The following is a 7,395-nucleotide window of genomic DNA, read 5'->3' as shown; positions in this document are numbered from 1 at the left end:
CTTGGCCTTTGCAGCTCACAAGGATTACAAAGTTTATCAAATGGATGTTAAATATGCATTTTTGAATGGAGATCTTGAAGAGGAAGTCTATATTGAACAACCTGATGGATTTTCCTTGACAGCTGACAATTATATGGTTTACAGATTAAGAAAAGCTTTGTATGGATTAAACCAAGCTCCAAGAGCTTGGTATGCAAGATTGGATAAGTATCTTTTAAAGATTGGTTTTACTAAAGGAAATGCAGATAGCAATATATATTACAAAGTAACTAATGATGACATCTTGATTATGGAAGTATTTGTTGATGATATAATCTTTGGAGGAGAAGATGGATTATGCAAAGAATTTTCTCTTGAAATGCAGCATGAATTTGAAATGTCTATGATTGGAGAAATAAAATTCTTTTTAGGATTGCAGATTTTACAGACTGATAAAGGCATATTTTTGAGTCAATCTAAGTACTTGAAAGAACTACTTAAGAAATTTGGGATGGAAAACTCTAAACTGGTAAGCACACCTATGACTACAAATGACAAATTATCTCAAAGGGATGAATCTACACTTGTTAATCCAACTAGATACAAATCTATGATAGGAGGTTTACTGTATTTGACACAAACCAGACCTGATATTATGAATGCAGTATGTATAGTTTCTAGATTTCAGAGTAATCCTAGGGAAAATCATGAATTAGCAGTAAAAAGGATTTTTCGGTACTTACAAGGCACAACAAATCTTGGATTATGGTATCCTAAAGATGAAAATTTTGATCTATATGCATACACAGATGCAAATTGGGTAGGAGATGTGGATGATAGAAAAAGCACCACTAGAGGAGCATTCTTTCTTGGAAAGAGATTAGTTTCTTGGTTAAGTTAGAAACAAAGTTGTACATCTTTATCAACAGTAGAATAAGAATATGTTGCAGCAGCAACAAACTGTACACAGGTACTTTGGCTTAAGCAAATGTTTAAAGACATAAAGGTAAAATGCAAGGAACCTATTACTATATATTGTGCTAACACTATAGCAATTGATATATCTAAGAATCCAGTATTACATTCTAAAACAAAACATGTTTCTATCAAACTAAATTTTCTAAGGGAAAAAGTTGAAGAAAAGGAGATAAAACTGGTTTATGTGAATACTAAAGAACAGCTTGCAGATATTTTCACAAAACCTTTGCCTAAGGAAACTTTTGAGTATCTCAGAGATCAGCTCGGAGTCTTACCTCCACCGGTAGAGACTTAGATAGTTGATGATTGTCATCAAATGGCAGAATTAAATGGACAAATCTTTTATTTCGGTATTTGATGAGGAAGCTACTTCTCAGGGGGAGTAGTTGGTATATTGAATTGGTTGGTATTTTGTATGAACTTGACTTTTTGTGACTTTGGCATTTGATGTCAAAGGGGGAGAGATATATGGAAAAACATTAGGGAAAGATATATGGAAAAATGCATTATCTTTTTGAGGAGAGATTGGTATGAGAGATTGGTATGGAAAATAAATCTTTGAATAAACACATGTTACTCTCAGGGGGAGAAATGGAGATTGTTGATTTTTGTACTAGGAATTTCTATTTTTGCACTTTGATGGTTTTTCCATCTTGTGTTGCCATCAATGCCAAAGGGGGAGATTGTTGGTATTTTGGTATGGTTTTGTCATTGATGTCAACACCTGCTAAATACACCTACTTTGGAGATCCAACAACATTCACCAACAAATAGTAAACTATGCAAATAGTTACCGGTATATGGTTAACCGACAGGATATAATGTTCACTGGTACCTGCAATGACATGGAAGACACTTGGTAATGTCGAACACATCATGTGGACACTTTATTTTGAAGTAATAATCATTGGTATATTCTTATTTGCATATTTGCTTTTACCAGCAAATAGGTCTAGGTTATCTAGGGTTACACCGACAGGCTTATCTTTTCCAGATCAGCATGGCACGCTATGGAGATGATTTATTATTGTTGTAAATGCATCAAGCCGACATGTTCAATCAGTTATTGCATCGGATATTGTATTATTTGTAAAATGTTTTTATTGTAATATCTTGTAGAGCCAACCTACTAAAATTGGTCTTAGGGTATGGTATAAATGTAAGATCTTATTTATAAGATCAAGGGTGGAATGCAAAAAAGAATTGTGTGAAGGTATATGCGAGATCAAGCAGAGGTATACACGAAGACATCATTCGAAGGTGAAGTTAGGTTTTTGAAGAAGCATATCAGCACTACACCGGTACTGAATCTAGCATATGAAGATGCTATTTTGTGCAATACATTCTTATTGGATTTAACCATCCAACTGTAGTCAGTGTGACTCCCATATGTGATTGAGCAGTGAGGTCTAGGCTATTGGCCTTTCTGCATGTGCAGACCCCTCTTTGTACACTTACTATTTGCAGTAGTATCATCTGATTATGGGTAAGGTTTCCCACTGTGGTTTTTTCCCTTACAGGGTTTCCACGTACAAATATTGGTGTGATGTGTTGTGGATGACTTTGTACTTATGTTTCATGTATTAATTCTTACCGGTATAGCAATTTTCTGTTAACACTGTTTACCGACATACTTAATTGTCTTACCGGTATTAAGCATTAAGTTGGTTAATAAGATTTTGGTTTGAATTTATTTGACAACTGATTCACCCCCCCACTCTCAGTTGTCTCCAAGACCTACAACGCCATCCATTGATCCTTTCCAAACCTGCTCGCTGTTAATCTGGCCTTCCTCTGCAAAATTTTGTCTATCTGCCTTGGGAAGCATGCCTATGTAGGGTCCACCTGTCACCACGTGTCATCCTCCTTAGTCGCCTCAGGATGCACGCCCACGCGCGTGGGGTCTACTTTGGGCACCCAATGGGCACCGTCCGTCAAAAGCCTTAATGACTTTGACATATTAGATGTGTGTGAATTTGCATATAAATATCAAAATGGTCCACTCCATAGTCAAGGTGGGACTAAAGCTTATGCTTGGGATTGCGATTTTGAAGGTTTCCTGAGACTTGCCAAATGGATTGCTTTGGGGTTCATTTCCTCTTTTAAACGCTACACCAATCACCAAAACACATTTGACTAAATGTTTCAAAAGGCCTTCTCAAAACACATTCCATTTACTTTGCACTCACATGCCAATTTCATTATAAGATATACTTGGCTTAATAAAACCGAACATTCTTGCCTCCAACTTCAAATAGCTTACACATTAGCATGAATTTAAGACCATTTCGCCATAAAATTTAACGCATAGGCATTTATCTAGGCCGAGCTCCAAAGTGGGTTCGGCTAAAAAAAAATTGTTTTCATGCAACTGACCTCTAAAATACATTGGGAACCTCAAACATACCTCTGGAAACAATCGCCATCGTTTTCGGATCATTAATCCACATTTCACAACTTTCAGGCACTTGCACCACATTTTCGCATTTAATCGCGAAGATGTAATTTTCAAAGTGGTCAAAACACCTTTTTGGAGCTCGTCATCTGACAGGCATATACTTTGATATACAAGGATGAATTCTACCAAAAGGTTTTTCAAGACGACTCTTGAGAAAAGAGATATTAATTCGCGAAAATGACCAACTGGCTTTGTCAACACTGCGGACCTGATGAAGTCAATGTTCTGGCAACACATGATGCCTTTCTTAAAAATATCAAACGACCTCCGTAGACACTCAAGTTTGAAACATAGGTACCTTGAAGTACATATTAAATCTTTGGATTGTCAGTTTGACTAAAAGTCTGACAGGGTGCAAATGGTGTGCTCATGAAAATGGCTACATTAACTGACATAGCACTGAAAGTACGGATCACTAAAAACGATGACTCAATGAACCCGTTTGAAAACCGACCAAACGGATTGGAAGAGGCTTGAAATTTGAAACATAGCTCATAATTTATACCATAATTATCTCGGAACAAACATTATATCTTAACACTTACTGAGGCAACTTTTACACTTATGCGAAACAGGGCACCGACTAGGTGCTGAAACAGGGACTTGTCAAAACATTCAAACTGCAACCAGTTCGAGCTTGGTAAACTGAGAAAATGGATTCATGAAGACTTGAAATTTTGTAAGATAGCTCACATTTATGCATAGAATCCAATCCATTTTTAAATTCATCATGAAAATCAACAGGGTAAAAGATGTAATCACTCAAAGTAGGCTACTCAATAAAATCTGCATTTGTGCCTAAAATGCACTTTCAGCTCACCCCTCGAAATGGGTACCTGATAAACTTCTCCAAACTGAATTATAAAAGTTGCACATCACTACATAGGCCAAATGAAAGGTGTAGGACATGTCTTTTGAGCCTTACCCTCTGAAAATCAGTCGGCTCCATTTTGACCTCTCACAAACTAGGCCATTCAAACTGACTCATTTGGAAAAGCAAAGAAATTTTTTGAATTGGGCCTCTAAAATTGACTCAATTTTAATGAGTCCCAACAGGATGAAACCCTTATGAGTTCTCTCCAAAGGCTGTATTCAGCCAAGTCACACGAGGGGACATAAATATTAAACAACCATAATTTAAACCTAGAATTTTTGTAAGACACTAATGATAACATCCAATTTGGAGCAGAAGCAAACAATTCTACATCAACCATGAAATCATTCCATAGTAAGGCCAAACCCTCCGATGCCCCAGAATCGGAGCATGACAGGAATTTCCATCTCTTCCAAGAGGAAAAAACAATCTCAGAATTCCCTAGAGAAAGCTTAGTCTCTTGGAGCATGCCTATATCCCACTTAACCAAGTCTAATTGAGACTTGGTCAAGTGTCTCTTGTTAGGGGTATTTAAGCCCCTAACATTCCATGAAATGATCCTCATTGCCCTCAAGGGGAGGTCGACACTCCCCTCTTTTCATCCTTAGGGGAATAAATATCCTCCCCAAAGCTTTTATGTAAGCTCCTCTTAACCACCACAGATCTAGTGACCAGAGGACTAATTAAGCACTTATTTTTCTTTTTGATGGATCTCGAGCAATGAACAATGTTTTGCTCCTTGCCCAAAGACAAGGTTGAAACCTTCTTAACCTCGGGAGAAGCAAACAAAACTTGTTGAATGCTTGCATCAATTTCCAATTGAGTTTTGCGGTTTTTTGGAGGTCTACCCCTTCCTAGAGACACAATAGGGATAGGAAATTTCATCCAAACTTGGGCAATAGGAAGGCCTATAGGAGTTTTAACTAAAGGTGACTGAGGAGAAGACACCAATCCTTGAGGTTCCACTCGATTTGAAGCATCTTGGGTAAAATTATTGTTAAGGACCTCAAAAGGATTAAAGGAAGGGGAAAGAGGCAAACTTCTACGAATTAAATTAAAGTCATTCTCAATAGAACACACAATCTTATCCGAAACCTCCTCCTCTAATTGACCCTTGTTAGAATTTAGCAAATGCTCAACTTACTGAATCGTATGTTCATCTGGAGAAATATCTAGAGACTCTTGAGGCTTGCCAAACTCCTGATTAGGCTCACTATACACTAACTCTTTTACCTTTTGAATTAAGAAAGCATCATCATGTCTTAAGGGAATAGACTCATCAGGGGCATTTCCCCTGCACCTCCAATATTGTGTGGAATATTCAACTGACCACTTGGCCCATCTAAAGAACCAAAAACCTTATCACATATATTGCCATCTAGCCCACCCTCATGAGAAGAAATACAATGATTGGGACCTTAGGGGGAGGGAGGACTTATTTGGCTAGCTCGCCAAGCATTGCCACCTTGATCTTGACAATCAGGCTTAAAATTATTAAACCCTTCCAATCAAGCCATATTTAAAGTGTTCACAACATTCTCCAATTTGTTAGTGGAGGCTTTATGGTGATATTGATTAGCATTATTCCCTTGGGGACCCTCCTTTGGCTAATAATCAGAATCAACCGAGACATCAATAGAAGGGGATTTAATAGGGACAGGGTTCACAAGAACATCAAAGCCATCCTTATTGTTTGTAACAAATTTGGAATTATTATTATGAAAATCCAAGAACAGAGGGGCATCCACAACAATCAAATTTTGAGTAAGGTCATTGTCCAACTTAACAATAGATTGTTTCCAAATACCCTCATTCGATTTGATATTAAATGAAATTGGGCATACAGAAGAAGGGGAAACCAGCACACAAATTTTTACCAGAACCTTCCCTTCCTTAAAGTCAAATTTAGATGTCAAAAAAATTCCAAAATTATCTCCTATAGATTTCAACACTTCTGGGTCCATGAATTCGAAGGGAAGTTAAGGCAATCCAAACCAAACCGAGAAAGTTTTAGGCTTGACCCATTCTGGGAGAAAAAAGAGCTTCCAAGCAGAAACCCTAATCAAATTATTGCCAAACCAATTAAACAGATTCGCAAGAACACCATCCCTAAAATGGGGGGAGTCAAAGACAAATACACAGTAATTCGCTGATAATAACTGAAAACAAATTAGTGCAGGCCAACATTTTCTCAATTTAGAATGCAACTTAGACAAATTGGTTTGAGGACCCCAGAATTCCCCCAAAAGTGCAATAGAGTGTAACCTCAAAGACCTTTGTGCCACAAAAGAACCTCTATAATCAAAACACGGAAGAGGGAACCATACCTCTTTTGTCGGGGCTTCATCCGCTTTTTTACCTTTTACCAAAGCTGAAGCAGAATGGACTTTATTACCCAAATTTAGCATGTCCTTGCTAGAGATATCAAGAGTGCCCACTGATTTGAAAGAAACAGATGCCCTAGAAGTGTCCAAGGTTCCTGTGGCCACCACTTTAGCAAATGAGCGTTTATCACAACCAGAAATACCCTCTTGTTTCCAAATATTATGCTTTCCTAGACCATTTCCACCCTGAGCTCACAGATTGAAGCTTCCCTTGTGACGACGTGAAGAGGGGTTGTTCTTAAAAAAACCCTGAAAGTATCTAGAAACCAGATGAAAGCTCCTGCAATTCCTACCTGCCTGCGGAACCCTGTCTTTCCATTTCCCTTTAGAAAATACCCATTGAGGCACATGTGGCAGATCCTCCCACGCCATATCTACCCAAGCACCGAGCAGCCTCCTATCACTCAATTGCAGAGGCATTGTCAATTTTTTGAATAAAAGAGCATTCTTTTTTATTAATTTTATATAGGTTTTGTTATTATGGGCATTATGTTAATTTAATATTATTTTAATACAGTGAAAATTAATTCATGTGTTTATATATATATATATTGTAATGTGATTATAGGTATGTGATATATATATATATACGATGTATATACATTCATATAATTATATTATATTATATATATATTTATAATTATTTCAGAGTTGGGTTATTTCCTGAAAAGCTTATATTTTAGATTCTATATTTATGCTTGGAAATACATTAGGAGATTAAT

The sequence above is a fragment of the Cryptomeria japonica genome, chromosome 5 (genome assembly GCF_030272615.1).
Source record: "Cryptomeria japonica chromosome 5, Sugi_1.0, whole genome shotgun sequence".
Taxonomy (NCBI): domain Eukaryota; kingdom Viridiplantae; phylum Streptophyta; class Pinopsida; order Cupressales; family Cupressaceae; genus Cryptomeria; species Cryptomeria japonica.
The sequence above is the reverse complement of the archived record's forward strand: the minus strand, read 5'-3'. Positions refer to the sequence as shown.